General features: G+C 39.6%; 1 long non-coding RNA gene across 2 annotated transcripts in view; it reads right to left on the bottom strand.

Annotated features, from left to right (window-relative positions):
* The window catches only part of LOC149124821 (uncharacterized), a 74,473-nt gene that overhangs the window by 16,820 nt on the left and 40,078 nt on the right, over positions 1 to 17,575 (bottom strand). The window contains exon 3 of one of the 2 annotated variants that reach the window (XR_016211558.1): positions 1,180 to 2,785. The exons of the other annotated variant lie outside the window; for it this stretch is intronic. This is a non-coding gene — a long non-coding RNA (uncharacterized LOC149124821). Of the gene's footprint in view, positions 1 to 1,179; positions 2,786 to 17,575 lie in introns of those variants that run through there. 2 annotated transcript variants of the gene reach the window in all.

Genomic DNA, 17,575 nt, shown 5'->3' with positions numbered 1-17,575 from the left:
AGTAACAAAAAGTTAGGGAGGTACAGAGAGAGAAAGAGAGATCCTCCACCAGCTCCCCAAATAACCTCAACAGCTAGAGCTGGGCCAGGCCGAAGCCAGAAGCCCCAGACTCCATATGGGTCTCCAGTGTCTGTGGCAGGAGCTCAAGTACTTATGCCATCCTCCGCTGCTTTTCTCAGGTGTATTATCAAGGAGCTGGGCTGAAAGAAGTGTAGCCAGGACTTGAACCTGACACTGTAAGCAGTGGCTTAACCTGCTGTGTCACATTACAACAATTGTGACCCCTGATCATCTTAAGACTATTGATTACATGGTTTAATCAGTGGTATCTGAATATTATTGTTATCAATTAAGTTCATAGATTTAATTTGCTCATGGCCATTCTTCTGTTCTGGTTATTCACTGCTGTGTGGAAAATTACTCTAGGAGTTAGTGATGCAAACAGCCAGTTGCTGTGTTCACACATGGAACGAGGCCATCAGGAAGTTAGGGCAGCAGGAAAGATTGTCTGTTCAGTGACAGCTGTGGACTCAGCTAGTGGCTTGTAGGTTAGAGTTGACTGCACATAGGGGCTGAACATCATCTTAAGGTTTTATTAGCATTAGTATGGTGGCTGATACTTGGAGCTGGCTACAACTCTAATGATTACATTGCATGCGGCCTCTCAATGAGTCTGGGTTTTTGTTCATGATAATCTGGTTTCAGAGGTAAGCATCCCAATGGACAGAGATTGAAAAACCTGGATTTCTTATTCTAACCCACCCTTAAAAATTGTTACATGTTACTTGTGTAGTATTCTATTTAATTTAAGGTAGTTATATATACCCATCCAACTTTAAGAGAAAGAAAATATCAATGTCTTGATTGGATAATGGCAACTTTCTGGAAGAACATATTTTCTCTTTGGTTGGACACTACAAATATACAAGAGTTTCAGCTGGAATAGAAATTGATATTAAGATAGTCATGCACTGCTTAAGAATGGTTACACATTTTGAGAAATAGATTATTAGGCAATTTTATCACCTTATAAATATAAAGTGTATTTACACTAACCTTATGGTATAGATCAATCACTCAACATGGCCTCTTGTTGCAATCAAAAGAAAGGGTGAACACTGGGTATATGAGGCTGCTGCCCATGTAACACAGTGTACTACTTTACAACAAATTTTTCTTTTTAATAAAAAGAATATACTCTAAAAGAGTAACAAAAGCCATAGGATAAGTTATTGTGGCATACTATGGTGACTGCATAAACCAGTAGCATCCCTATGTGTTATTGCTAACAAGTATTATATCATAGTCATGTGTGCTGTGCTTTTATGACTGGCAGTGATGGCTTGTTTGTTTATATCAACATCACCAAAACATGTGATTTATTACCTGTGCTGTGACCTCTACAAAGTCAACAGGTTACAGGAATGGTTCAGCTTGTACATTATAATCTCATGGGACTCCCATTATATACAACATCACTTCCAAAAGTTCACGGAAAAGGGATATTATAAAAAAACTGAGTTTTAATTTTTGCAACAAAATAAGAATGTTTAACTATTTTCCATGAACTTTTTGAAGTGCCCTCATATGTGGCCCATTATTGACTAAAACCTAATCATGTGGTGTGTGCTAAAATGTGATAATATACAGAAGATAACAAGTATTGTTGAGTATGTGGTGGAGTTAGAACTGTTGCACACTGCTGGTAGGAATGTAAAGAGTTTCAGTAGCCATGAAAAAGGATCTGGTGCTTCCTCAAAAAGTTAAATATAAAATTGCCATATGGCTTAGCAATTCAACCACTAGGTGTACACCCAGTAGAGTTCAAACAGGGACTCAAACAAGTATGTGTGCATGCATGTTCATAGAAGCATTATTCATGCTGGATAAAGGTGATACACCTGAATATGCATTAACAGATGGAAGGATAAATAAATGGTTGTGTGCACATGCAATAGCAAGTCATTCAGGCATAAAAAAGAAGCATCATGGATAAACCTGGAAAACACTGCCAGGAGAAAACACACGTTACAAATTGTATGATTCATTATATAGTAATTATGCAGAATAGATTAATACATAGAGAAGTGGGGACTGCACGGTAACAACAGGTATCAGGTATAAACTTTAGGAGATGAAAACTTTTCTAACTAGCTAATCCTAGAGGGTGCACTACACTGCTGCTGTTCTAAAGTACACTGAATTGTTCACTTTAAAATGGTGAACTTAATGTTGTATGGATTTCAGTTTGGTACAGATCTTTAGAATTAATTAAAATAGTAAAATAGAGTATTATGCAAACAGTAACTTGGCACAAATCACATATGCAAAGTCACAGAACAAGGTTAAAATCTGTAAACTCTTTAAATTAATATAAAAGAAATGGGAAAATATCTAGCATATAGTGCAGATGAATATTAATTTCAAAAAGATAAAGCAAACCAGTTTACACATGAACAAAACACAAGAACAGATAGTTTACAGAAAAGGAAACAGTTATTTTAATATTTACAAAAATGCCTAATTGACACTTTAAAGGGGAATGTAAATGAAAACTTTAATTCTATGTACCTTTTTAAATTTGAGTGACAGAGAAAGAGAGACATGTGCAGACAAACAGAATACACCCATCCACTGTTCTACTCTCTAAATGTCTAAAACCACCAGGGCTGGGCCAGGGCCAGCGTCAGGAGCTGGGAACACAATCCAGGTGTCCAACTTGAGTGGAGAAATGCAGTTTCTTGAATCATCACCATTGCCTTCTAGTGTCTACACCAGCTGGAAGCTGGAAAAAGGAGCCAGAACCTAGAATCAAACCCAGGCACTCCAGTGTGGAACACAGTCATCTCAACCACTACATCCACACCTGTTCCTTATGTACTTTTTTTAAACTTTTATTTAATGAATATAAATTTCCAAAGTACAGCTTATGGATTACAATGGCTTCCCGCCCCCCATAACTTCCCTCCCACCTGCAACCCTCCCCTTTCCCGCTCCCTCTCCCCTTCCATTCACATCAAGATTCATTTTCAATTCTCTTTATATACAGAAGATCAGTTTAGCATATATTAAGTAAAGATTTCAACAGTTTGCACCCACATAGAAACACAAAGTGAAAAATACTGTTTGAGTACTAGTTATAGCATTAAATCTCAATGTACAGCACACTAAGGACACAGATCCTACATGAGGAGTAAGTGCACAGTGACTCCTGTTGCTGACTTAACAAATTGACACTCTTGTTTATGGCATCAGTAATCACCCTAGGCTCTTGTCACGAGTTGCCAAGGCTATGGAAGCCTTTTGAGTTCGCCAACTCTGATCATATTTAGACAAGGTCGTAGTCAGAGTGGAAGTTCTCTCCTCCCTTGAGAGAAAGATACCTCCTTCTCTGATGACCTGTTCTTTCCACTGGGATCTCATGCACAGAGATCTTTCATTTAGGTCATTTTCATTTTTTTTTTTTTCAGAGTGTCTTGACTTTCCATGCCTGAAATACTCTCATGGGCTTTTCAGCCAGATCTGAATGCCTTAAGGGCTGATTCTGAGGCCAGAGTGCTGTTTAGGACATCTGCCATTCTATGGGTCTGCTGTGTATCTCACTTCCCATGTTGGATCGTTCTCTCCCTTTTTTATTCTATCAGTATTTGTAGACACTAGTCTTGTTTATGTGATCCCTTTGGCTCTTAGTGCTATCATTATGATCAACTGTCAGCAGAAATTGATCACTTGGACTAGTGAGATGGCATTGTATATGCCACCTTGATGGGACTGAATTCGAATCCCCTGGTATGTTTCTAACTCTACTGTTTGGAGCAAGTCAGCTTGAGCATGTCCCAAATTGCACATCTCTTCCCTCTCTTATTCCCACTCGTATATTTAACAGGGATCACTTTTCACTTTTAAAGTTTTTGGACTGCAGCCGGCACTGTGGCGTAGCTGGTAAAGCCTCTTGCAGTGTCAGCATCCCATATGCGAGTAGGTTCAAGTCAAGGCTGTTCCGCTTCTGATCCAGCTCTCTGCTATGGCCTAGGAAAGCAGTGGAAGATGGCCCAAGTCCTTGGGTCCCCACACTTGTGTGGGAAATCCAGAAGAAGCTCCAGGCTCGTGGCTTTGGCCATCGTTGCCATTTGGGAGCGAACCAGCAGATGAGAGATCTTTCTCTCTGTCTCTCCTATCTCTGTAATTCCGTTTCAAATAAATAAATAAATCTTTTTAAAAAAAGTTACTGGATCAGCAAATGCAAAAAAAAAAAATTCAAATACACTGACTCAGATTGAGTATGGAGATAAGCCCTTTTCTCCTTCTGGGTTGGCGGATACATTTGCAGCTTCTTTATGAGTCATAAAGATAACGAGAGAGGTGGCAGCAGTACCCACACCTGCTAGAATCAAAGATTTCGTTTTTCTCCAAAAGACAAGCCCCCACTAGCTGTGTGATATTCACTAGATTTAATACCAGTGTACCTGAAAAATTATAGAACCATCTTTGAGGTTTAACACTCTTTGAACACTGGATTATCTCCTTTTCTTAGTTGCCTTTAAATGCAAAATAAAAATCCTTAATATATTCATTTGCACATTTTCACTCAGTAGGTTCTTAGTCATTCCAGTTGCAAATATTTAGTTGCACTATTTTATTACCAGTCACATATTTTTAACTAACTTTAGATTTATTTTCAAATGAAAATATCAAATATTTAATTTCACTTAAGTATATAAGTGGCCTGCATTGCAGCACAGTGGTTTAAGCTGCTGCCTGTGAAACCAACGTCTCATATCAGAGCACCAGATAAAGTCTGTCTGCCCCACTTCTGATCCAGCTCCCTGCTAATGGCCTGGGAAATGCAGCAGGGGATGGCCCAAGTCCTTGAGCCCCTGCCACCCCCGTGGGAGAGTGATGGAGCTCTGGCTCCTGTTTGTCTCAGCCCAGTTCTGCGCCATGTGGCCATCTGGGGAATGAAGCACAGGGTGGAGATAGCTCGCGCGTTCTATCTGCCTTTTATAGAAAAATAATACTTTTTTTTTTTTTTTTTTTTTTACAGGCAGAGTGGACAGTGAGAGAGAGAGACAGAGAGAAAGGTCTTCCTTTGCCGTTGGTTCACCCTCCAATGGCTGCCGGGGCCGGCGCACCAGGCTGATCCGATGGCAGGAGCCAGGTGCTTCTCCTGGTCTCCCATGGGGTGCAGGGCCCAAGGACTTGGACCATCCTCCACTGCACTCCCTGGCCACAGCAGAGAGCTGGCCTGGAAGAGGGGCAACCAGGACAGAATCCGGCGCCCCAACCGGGACTAGAACCCGTGTGCCGGCGCCGCAAGGCGGAGGATTAGCCTAGTGAGCCGCGGTACTGGCCAATACATCTTTTTAAAAAAACTTTTTAAAAAATACCATAATCAAGTATTTAGAATACTGTTGTTACTAAATAAGGAAAATACTCTTGTTTTAGAATAAGATGATAATATCTACTATTCAGAAAAGCTATCATTAATGTATTGGCATAAATAATTCCGTCTGCTTATTTAAAAATGTGATTTAAAATGGATATAATCAGTAATAATTCTGTACACTAAGTGAGTATTTTTATGTGACTAAAGCATAACTATTTCCTTCAGATTACTAAACATGTAGTCAAAACTAATTTTACAAAAAAATGAAGAAATTTACACATATTTGCTTAAAACTTTTTCTAAAACTTTCTCAACAGCATAGGATATATAAATGCATTTATGAAAACATAAATACATAATCCAAAAATGTCCCTTTATAATAATAAACTTTCCTTTTTGTCATCACAATTCTGTTAAAGAGAAGAGGTGATTGCTTTTTAGCTGATGTAGCATAATTAATTTTCCAAATAGCAGAAGTGTTTGGGGGTGAGGGTGTGTAGGAGATTTAGGTTTGGAAATCAACTCACAGTTTTAATTTAGAAGCAATAGCTACCCACATGCATGCAGATTTTCTCATTTGAAATGTTGATTTGTGTAGGTAAACTATTTTCAGGGGAAGCAGGAATAGAAAAACACTGGAAAAGAACTAAGTGTTTTTCCCTGCAAAAGATAATGAGCAACAGGTTTTTGAGCGAAGCAGACTTGGATTTTAGGACAATCATAATGAGTCGGCATCCATAACGGGATTTACAGCCCTCACTTTCCTGATGCCCTGAAATTGAAAGCTGCAAGATGCTTATTTAGCAATAAATACGTAAGAGCGGCACTGCCAGGCCCCTCTATCCTGCCGAAACAGCTCTAATGTCCTAAAGGCTGAGAAGGAGATCTGCGTTGGTTTGCGTTTTACAATGTTTTTGTCAGTTACATGTTCATTAAACATGTTCCGTCACCTATAGGAGTCTACTGGTGCTGTCCCAAGTAGCCTATGACCTTACTGTGTGACCTCAACAAGGTCACGGGCATGCATGGCCTAGCCTTGCGCCTGCCCTTTCTTTTTTTTTTTTGACGGGCAGAGTGGACAGTGAGAGAGAGAGACAGAGAGAAAGGTCTTCCTTTGCTGTTGGTTCACCCTCCAATGGCCGCGGCCAGCGCACTGTGGCTGGCACACCACGCTGATCCGATGGCAGGAGCCAGGTGCTTCTCCTGGTCTCCCATGGGGTGCAGGGCCCAAACACCTGGGCCATCCTCCACTGCACTCCCTGGCCACAGCAGAGAGCTGGCCTGGAAGAGGGGCAACCGGGACAGAATCCGGCGCCCCGACCGGGACTAGAACCCGGTGTGCCGGCGCCACAGGCGGAGGATTAGCCTAGTGAGCCGCGGCACCGGCGCGCTTGCTTTAATATGCAGTTTCCACCATTCCTTGTCTAGCGTAATCGGAACTTGGACTTCCTTTCTTCCTTGTGCTGGCAACCTGTGGTTTCCTCTCCTAGACAACAGGACTCCTCACGGCTGATGGCGATTTCTCAAAGAGAAAACAGTTTTACAAACGTCAGCTCAAAAGCCCAGGGGCTGGAGACACCGTCTGTAGAGGAGGATTTTGCAAAGCTCCTGGGTGGCACAAGGCACTGCTGAACCGAAGTGGAAAACCTGCAGCCTGCAGCCTCCACAGCCAGGTGGCGGAGACTGTGCTGCTCTCGTCCCACTTTACCCACAGCTAAGGTTGTGGACCACAACCTCTTAGCCGAAATCTGAAGTCCAAGCATGAAGCACCGTGATGGCTCACGTTTTGATCTTATTCTGACAAACTGATGAACATTACTGGATGGGATCAATCCATGTAATTATGTTTAGCTTTTAGAGACAGACAGATGGAGAGATGGGTGTTCCAGATACATAACAGATCCAAGGGATGGTTAAAAATAAAGCGGAGGCAGGGCCGGCACCCTGGCTCACTTGGTTAATCCTCCGCCTGTGGCGCCGGCATCCCATATAGGCGCAGGGTTCTAGTCCTGGTTGCTCCTCTTCCAGGCCAGCTCTCTGCTGTGGCCCGGGAGTGCAGTGGAGGATGGCCCAAGTGCTTGGGCCCTGCACCCCATGGGACACCAGGAGAAGTACCTGGCTCCTGGCTTCAGATTGGCACAGCGCCAGCTGTAGTGGCCATTTGGGGGGTGAACCAATCAATGGAAGGAAGACCTTTCTCTCTGTCTCTCTCTCTCTCACTGTCTATAACTCTACCTGTCAAATAAAATTTAAAAAAAGAAAGCAAGCAAGCAGAGGAAAAACAGGTTTTTCCAAAGGCTTGTCCTGGGTCCGTTGCTGTGGCATAGCCGGTAAATCCGCCGCCTACAGAGCTGGTATCCCATATGGGTGCCAGTTTGAATCCCGACTGCTCCATTTCCAATCCAGCTCTCTACTATGGCCTGGGAAAGCAGTAGAAGATGGTCCAAGTTCTTGGGCCCCTACACTCATATGGGAGACCAAGAAGAAGCTCCTGGCTCCTGGTTTCAGATCAGCTTAGCTTCAGGCATTGTGGCCAATAGAGGAGTGAACCAGCGGATGGAAAACCTCTCTCTCTCTCTCTCTCTCACACACACACACACTCTCTCTCTGCTTCTTCTTTTCTCTCTGTGTAACTCTGACTCCAATAAGTAAATAAATCTTCAAAAAGAAAAAAGGCTTGTCCTAAGATTTTTAGATCATATCTTTTAAGTTGCAGGTTACACATTAATTTCCATCATTTATTCATTTGCAGTTATTCACTTAAAAGGTATTTATTAACTGTGACTAAACACCAACCATGTCCTAGACCCTGGAGATATCATAAAACAAGGCTGCCAAGATCTCTATTCTAATACAGAGAATAAGATAGAAATTAATTTAAAAATTTTTTAAAACAAATAATTAGTAAAAGGCAGATAACCTTAAATGTGCATAGAGAATATATATAAGCTGTTGTGATAGAAAGTAACGAAATGACTACTTAATAAGTCAGATCCACGTAGTTCTCTCTGAGCAGTTTGTATTAGAATCCAGAATCTAAGAGGCCAGATGTGTGAAGATGAAGAGTGTCGAAGGTGCATGCCACAGACCGATCATGGCAAAGACTTAGCTTGGCGACCAGTTTGTATGCTTGGGAAAGGAGGAGGTGTTGCTATGAAGTGATACCCACTGTAGTTGGAGATGAGATCCAAGAAGCCTGACCACACAGCACTTGCCAAACCATAGCAAGTGTCGATTTCCGTCCACATACAGACATGACTGGAAGGTTTCAAGCACAAAAGTGGTCTTATGGGACCTATATTTAAAAAAGCACTAAGGTTGCTGGGTGGGTTGGATTACAGGGAAACAATGTAGGGGGAGGAAAGACTTGGGGATGGAAGAAGATGGACTTTGCTGTGGTGGGGGACTGGTGGAAATGCGGAAATGAGGAGCACACTGAGATGAGTTCTGGGACCAAGCTAGTGGTATTGCTGATGGGAGGGATACATGGCTGAGGAGGAATGACAGGAACCTATCTGGTTGTCACACTGCTCACTTCTCCATAGCTATGGAAGGAGACTGTGGAGGAAAGAATACTGTAGTGCAGGTGGACCGTTGGTGGGAATCAAGGTTTAGTTTAGCTTCATTCAGTTTGGATTTTCAGTGTCCCGGTGGTGATCTAATGAAATCAGACGTGGGAGCAGGCGTTCAGCCTAGAGGTTCAGACACCCACGTGCCACGGGACCTGACTTCAGTTCTCTGATCCAGCTCCTGATCCCAGCTTCCTGATGATGCTGACACTGAAAGGCGATGCTGACAGCTGCTATGTGGGAGATCTGCACTGTTCTGCGCTCCTGACTTTAGTCCTGGCCCTTGCTGGCACTGGGAAGTGAACCTGTGGATGGGAGATCTCTCCCTCCCTCTCTCCCCTCTTCTCTCTCTCCCTCTCTCTCTCTCCTTCTCTCCCTCCCTCCACCCCTCCTCCTCTCTCTTTTCCTATCATTTTGTCTTTATGCCTTTCAAATAATTTAAAAAAAATTAGGGACCAACATTTTGGCATAGCAGGCAAAGTCAACACCAGCATCCCATATGGGCTCAGGTTGGAATCCCAGCTGTTCTATTTCTGATCCAGCTCTCTGCTATGGCCTAGGAAAGCAGTAGAAGATGGCCCAAGTCCTTGGGCCCCTGCACCTGCATGGGAGACCCAGAAGAAGCTCCTGGCTCCTGGCTTTGGATTGGCCCAGCTCTGGCTGTTGCAGACATTTGGTGAGTGAACCAGAGGATGGCAGATTCTCTGTAACTGCTTGTCAAATCTCTGTCAAATGAATAAATAAATCTTAAAAAAAGAAGAAGAAAGAAATTAAATGTGAATATATGAGGAGGAGTCTTGGGAACATGTCAAAATTGAATTAATAGAGTTTTGAGATATTGGCACAAATATTGGGCTTAAAAACCTAGAATTTGATGAGGTCACCTAATGGAAAAGACAGACATAAACCTTTGCTATTTAAAGACAAAAAATGGGTGGAAGTCAGGAAAGATACTGCTATGAACTGAATGCTTTTGCCTCGCAAAATCTGTATGTTGAAACCCTAACCCTGAAGAGGAGTGATTGATTTTGAGGACAGCGTCGTCATTAATAGGATTAGTACCCTGAGAAAAGAGGCAGACATAAGGATGCTTGTATGCTGATAGGACTGTCCGGTACAGAAGGAAAAATTGATGAAGGAAGATCAAGTTGTCTATAGGAGCAAATTTCTTAAAAGAAGAGTACAAGGGAGGGAGTTTGCTTAAGGAAGTAGGGAGGTTTTCATCCATGAGAGGAGGTAAATCAGTATTATCAATACCTGTGAATTAAAGTATATTGATATTTTACTAGACAAACACAAGGAAAAATACTGCAAAGTTTATGCAAGAAGCCTTTAAGACCTATATTTCCTTCAGTCATTAAAGAAACATCTTTAACACAACTTACCATCAGGAGCTACCTGCAGAAATGTTCTGTGTAACTGAGTTCTTAATCTGTAGCCACAACATAACTTATAAGAGTTTACCATAAAAACAGTTTTTCTAATATTGACAAATAATTCAGATACGTTGAAATGATTTCTCTTAAGATATGACACATACTGGAAATAAAATACACTATTAAGTTAATTTTCAAAAACTGTAAATGGGTTTATCTTTCTATTAATGCAGAGACTTCATGTCAATAAAATCTTGATCTAGTATTAGACCACAAATTTTTATTGATACCAACTTCATGTTTTTACAGTTAGAAAAATAATTACTTATTTGTGAAAGACTGCTGTAATTTGATTGGTTTTATTGGATTTTAGATATTTTTCAATTTTTCATTTTTAAAGATCCACATAATGTCAAAAAATGACCAATAGAATTTTGCAATATACATGTTTTTATTAGTTTATGCAATAATCATGAAGATAATATTGAAAGGTTTAATGTTTCAGGGAGGCATATTTGAAAATTATGATTGTTTAATTCCCTATTACTTGTTTCTGTCACTAAAAAATTATTAATAAACAGTCATATGAGTGTGCTATTTTTTACTGTTCAAAGAAGATGGGTTACATATGGAAAATTCAGCTTTCACCTTTCTACCAATGTCCCCTGAAGTATCAAACTCTATCCAGCAGTTATGCATCTTTGAACAATTATTTCTGTATCCATGGGAATCTAATCAAATTCACATGTTACATGTTGGTTTTCTCTCATTTGTTTTTAATAGGAAATTTAATTTAATAAAGTGAAACTTACTTTATTCACATAATATTGTTTAACAGATATACTCCTATATGTGTGTATGCATATACACACGTGATATCAATCTCATATTTATATATATGATCACTATTTTTAACAACTGCAAAGAAAAAGGCACATAAGTATACTTTGGTATTTAATAATATTTATAATATTAAACTCTTTTACCTTTTTCAAAGTATCTTAATGTATAGTTAACAAACATTCCTTAAAATAATATTACTAAGGAGTAAGGAATAAAGAATAGAAAAAAAATCATAGTAAGTGCTGATATTTTTAGGTAACATTCATGCTTTCCTCCAATTAACTGTGTGAATGTGAAGTCAATCTAAATGCTTTAAGATTTTTTTTTTATGTTACTACATTCAGATTTCTTGCAGTATTAGAGAGAAAATTAAATGCAAATTATCTGGTATCTTGAAGTATCTTAATTACAATGGAAGAATGAAAGCAGCTCTACTTCAATAAATAGAGTATGCTAAGTAATAATAATTGCCCTTTTAGTAATGTGATTGCCAGTATATTTGACCAGGGGAGAATGAGAGTAAGACTTACTGAGACTTAGAGGGGTCAGGTTTTGCTCTGTGAGCTGTGAATATGTTATCAATCCAGACAAGATAACTACCTCAAAAAGGAGCAATGCAAACACCTACACTTATAAATAATGCATTTATGAAAATTATTTGGAAAAGGAATATAAAATGTGACTCATTATACTCACATTCTACAACTGCATCTATTTATGAATATGAATTAAATGTAAGATTAAAGAAGATTTGCTTCACCTCAATTACCATAAAATGCAAACATTATAATTTAAATAACAAATGTGCATTAAACACTGAAGTCAATCAGCTTCTACATTTTTTAAATTATATATTTTCTTTCTATTATTGCAATTATGAAGTTTTTTAAATTTTAATCTCTTCAGTGCCTGTAAAGATCAGAAAATTATATTTTTTATGTTTTGCTTGTGGGGAAAACCGACTTTCAGAATGAACAATAGGAAACATTAGATCAAAGGAGAGATATTAATGGCAATCTTGAGCTACCATGTAATGCTACTTATTAAACATAACTTTGTTGCTAGGAAGGAGGATTTGGTAATAGTACTTTGAACATGGGAAAAGTTCCCAAAGAATTTAGGTTGATGAAGTGTCATAACTTTAAAGGAAAAAATATACTTGTTTAGGGGTTGTTTTTGTGAAGAAACCAGTGATAAATTGTGAAATATTAAGAGCTATTGGGACCCATCCATGCTATTTTACTTTTGCATAATGGGAATGCGATTTCCATCTTTTTTTTTTTAATCAGGATCCATACTCTTTCATAGAGAGTTTTCATGATAAATATAGATCATTTTAAATATTTTGCTTTATGTTCCTTTTTATTCTACATTTGAACATACTTTGGGCCTGCTTATGCATGCACAAGCCTATGCAACTGAAACCTGAAATGTTGCTGTATCTTTATACTGATCATTTTTAACATTGAATAAATAACACTAGGAATAGGACTTTCACTTAATGTCTTTTCTCATTTGTGTGATATAATAAGAATAAAATACCAAATATGAGAAACATTAGAATCCATGTGATGCGTTGGGATTGATTAAAGATTATATGTAATGAAATCAGGAACGACCTCATTAAAGAAAACAAGCTTTGGCAAGAACAAGATACACTTTTGGAAACTGCCGGTTGTTTGTAGCAAAATGTAAGGAGGTTAAAGTTTCGTATCCTACAATATTGGTATTTTTCCCTTTCTGGAAATGAGAGCCTGACAATGAGATTCATGGAGTGTTCTGACTAATGTGATACAGCTATGAGTGACTATAGTCATGATTTAAATTTGAAACTTTGTGAATTTCAATATTATAAGTTTCCTAGCATGTTTTCTATATTGTACTTAAATTTGTAAACTGCAATTTGTCTTCCTTTCTTCATTGCTGAAGTACTGGGGACAGTGCATACCATTCCATACATTGGTGAATACCATACAAGTGCCAGTTTGAGTCCCAGATGCTCCACTTCCAGTCCAGCTCCCTGAAGTGGAGGATGGCACAGGTTCTTGGGCCCCTGCACCCACATGGGGGACCCAGAAGAAGCTCCTGGTTCATGGCTTCAGCCTGGTACAGCCCCGGGCGTTGTGGCCATTTGGGGAGTTAAACAGCACATGGAAGATCTCTGTCTCTCCTTCTCTCTCGCTCTAATTCTGCCTTTTAAATAAATAAATCTTACAGAAAAATAAAGTATTAGGGGCATGCATTTAGCCTAGTGGTTAAGTTGCCTGTGTTCTACTCCAGAGTAGCTGGGTTCAGCTTTTGGCTCTGGCTCTTGACCCAAGATTCCTGCCACTGAGTTCTCTGTCAATCTCTACCACCCAAGTAAATAAATAAAATGGGTGGAAAACACACAAAAAGTCAGTTTGACGTTTGGCTTGTGGACTGTTACAAATATAATAATAACAATATATAATATAAATATGATAGTATATATTTATAAAATAAATATATACTACTTCTTGCCTCCCTCTTATCTAACTATAAAGCATAGGTAAACTGAAACCATGGACAGAAAAAAAGGTATTCAAAATGTTCATGAAAGGCATAAAATATGGGGGAATAAAAGACTAATCTCTCATTTCAAAACTGCACCAAAATAGACTATTTTTAAATTCCATTTTCCATGAACTCTTGAAGTACCCTCATATTTGAAAAGCTTGAGAAGTATCAGTAGCAGTCTGGTATAAGTAACTGGAATTGGAAGTACTACCAAACCAGTAGTGAACCTGCCTCTCTTCCCTTCCTCCCGCATCCCCAGACTGCACTGCACTAACTTCAACACAATTCGAAACGCGTGATGGCTATTGTACAGAGACCCAGGAATTCTCGCTCACTGAATGGGAAAGGTGACTCCCTGTGCTCAAAAGAATGGTAAATCCCTTTTCCATTTTTCTCTCTTCCTTGTTAATTGGTGTTCTGCCCAAGTGGTGGCACCAGCAGATGCAGTCAAGAAAGGACCCTAAAAAGTCAAAACTCAGGTGCCAAGGACATTCTTATTTCCTTTTGGAATTCCAAGATGATAAGGTCAAAATATCTGGTGTTGTGCTTTCTGACTGTTGTTTCCTTATTCTTTGGAAGTGGGCAGCAATTGCATAAAGGACCAGAATAAGGAACCAGGGAATTAGAATTTATTGGAGATGGAGGAATTTGAGAAAACGAGCCTATTGCATTGTTTTTCAGTACTGTGACTCTCACTGCTAAGCTGTGCACACTTGGATCCCAAGTTAACTACCTAACACTTAAGGAACTGGGAGAATTCTGCCTGGAAGCAGATGAGCAGTAGCGGGTGACACAAATGAAGCAAATCTAAATAGCACTGCACTGCACAGTCTTTGAACACGGAATTAACATTAACCCATGGCCCACAGATGGCTAGAAAAAAGTATCAACATTCTCACTGCGATTTAAATAGAGTCCAGAGCTTAAAAATACAATACTGAACACTGTCCAGAATACAATGTGTCCAGAATTTCTCAACATACAAAGAACCATGAAAATCTCAACCCACATGGAAAGTGATATCAAAAGTCAACAAAAATGAGAATACATGGATGTTGAGATTATCTGATAAGGACTATCCTGCAGGTGCTACAAAATTGATTGAAACTGTTCCTGAAATGTTAGACTAGCAAGTATCAGAAAATTTATAAAGAACTAAATTTTTTAAACTGAAAAACACAATAATGGATCAAAAGAAGTTTGAAACTAAATGGCTAGAAATTTCTCAAGTTTCTCAACTGACATAAAACTATCAGATTCAAGGAAGTGAGCAAATCTCAAACAGATGGAGCCAAAGACACCCATGGTACCCATATTCAAATTTCATAACTAAAGACAAAGAAACCATCTTAAAAATAGCTTGAGAAATGCCTTATTATATATAGAGAATAGCAATGATTCACATAATTGCAATTTCTCATCAGTGGCCGTGGGTCCAGAAGTGACAAAGTCTTTTTTTCATCCATATTCAAAGAAAATCATCAATTCAGAGTTCCGTATCTATGGAAAATACCTTTCAAAGATGAAAATGAAATAGAGACATTCTCAGATGAAGACAAAACACAAATTTATAACTATCGGAGTTGTAAAAAATAATTGCTAAAATTAGTCTTCAGACAACAGGTAAATGATGCAAGATAATTTAAAAGATCAGGCATAAACAAAGAATGACAGAAATAGCAAATGTCTGGGTAAACACAATAGTCTACTTTGCTCTCAAATTCTTGAAACATGTCTGAGGGTTGACAGCAAATATCTGTTAGATGGAATTTTCAGGGTATGCGAATTTGACTAGGTAATAAAATGATAGCATAAAAGGCAAAGAGTGAGGGGATCTTTATGGCAGTAAGATGCCTGCAACATGGCTATCATGACTAAGTGTTTTATAATCTCTAAAACTAGTAGAAGTATATTATATAGGGGCCAGTATTGTGGCGTAGCAGGTAAAGCCATTGCCTGCAGCACCAGCATTTCATATGGTCTCCGCTGTTCACTGCCAATCCAGATCCCAGCTAATGCACCTAGGAGAGCAGAAACTGGCCCAAGTCCTAGGGCCTCTGCATCCACAGGGGAGACCCAGAGGAAGCTGCTGGCTTTTGGCTTTGGCCTGTCAGCTCTGACCATTGTGGCCATTTGGGGAGTGAATCAGTGGATGGAAGATCTCTTTCTCTCTCTCTGTAAATCTGATTTTCAAATAAATAAATAAATAAAATCTTTAAAGAAAATAAAAAAAGAAATGCATTATACTTACAGATATTTAGCCAAAGTCACCATCAATACATTAAAATGGAGTACTAAAAATATTCAAATAGCTCAAGAAACAAATAGAATAACAAAAAGCAGGGGAAAATGGAAAACATAATAATCAATGTTCAAATATATAAACATAACAGTAAATGTAAATGAATAAACACAAATGAAAAGAAGTGTTGCCATATTGCATTAAAATGATCCCAGGTTCACTCTTTCCATGAGATACAAATTGCCAATATCAGGGATTAAAGAGTGTATTACTAGTATGGCTTGAGTAGGGTTTGTTCCCCCAAAACTCATGTAGCTGTTCCAACTCTGCTGTCTTAGTGTTAATTACTGGTAAGTGTGGAGACTTGACCTAAGGATGGCATCTGAGAGGTGGGGCCCCTGGGAGGTCTGTGCGTGATTTGGGGCCTGCCCTCGTGGCACGGTGCAAGGTGTGTCAGTTGAAGTTCAGCTTCCCGGTACAGCGTGTGACAGTGCTTCTGCACCCACCACAACCAGCTTCCACCTGATGCCAGACTCCGGGGCCAGCAGACCCTGTAACCTCCACTGTGACTGGCCTTCCCCAAAAGCTCCTCTCAGGCATTTTAAGGAAGTACGGAAAAGCAGACTAATAGGACTGCTACAGTTTCCACAGACATTGAAGAATAATCAGATGCATAAATTTTAAAACTTAGATCAAATGGATTGACTACTCAGAAAGGATAAGCTAAAAAGGAACATAAATAAACCAACCAACCAACCAACCATCTAAGGTACAATATCCTGAGTTGCTTTAACTCAGTTGGATTTCTATTTAAAATTTTAAAAAGAATTATTTATTTGAGAGGCAGAGTTAGAAACAGAGGGAAAAACACAGAGAGAAAAAGAGGTCTTCCATCCTCTGGCCACAACAGACGGAGCTGGGCCAATCTGAAGCCAGGATCCTGGAGCTTTTTCTGGGTCTCCCACGTGGTACTTGGGCCATCCTCCACTGCTTTCCCAGGCCATCAACAGGGAGTTGGATATGAATGGGGCAGCCAGGACACCAACCAGCGCACACATGGGATGCAGCACCCACTGCAGGGGGATGCTTAACCTACTATACCACAGAGCCAAACCCTAATATTTTTTCCCATAAGGAAAATCTTCAGGTTTTCTGTCAACTTCAGCAAACATTTAAAGGAATAACAAATTTTCATAATCTCCTCCATAAAAGAGAAGAGGGGTTTGTGAGTTTCACACCACTCTGTTACATCATCACAAACTTAGCAGTGGCTTCAAACAGCAGCCCTATTATTGCCTTGTGGTTTCTGCAGATCCCAAGTTCTGCTGGGTTCATGATTCAGTCTCACCAGGATGAAGTCAAGGAGTCACTGGGGAACGCTATGTCTCTGAAGATCAGTGTCCTTTCCTCATTTCCTGATGTTGACAGAACGCAGTTTCTGTGGATCCTCAAGATCATCTGACAGTATTTCAGGTATCACTCTGCCTTACGACTCAAACACACACACACACACACACACAAAGAAATCCTGTCTTTGGCAACAAAATGGATGCAACTGGAAACATTTTGCTTAGTGAAATAAGCCAGTTCCCAACAGACAAATATCATATTTCTCTGATAC

This window comes from Oryctolagus cuniculus, chromosome 8, assembly GCF_051225735.1.
Source record: "Oryctolagus cuniculus isolate XC-2025 breed Fujian yellow rabbit chromosome 8, ASM5122573v1, whole genome shotgun sequence".
In the NCBI taxonomy this organism is placed as follows: Eukaryota; Metazoa; Chordata; class Mammalia; order Lagomorpha; family Leporidae; genus Oryctolagus; species Oryctolagus cuniculus.
This window is presented reverse-complemented; position numbering and strand designations above follow the sequence as displayed.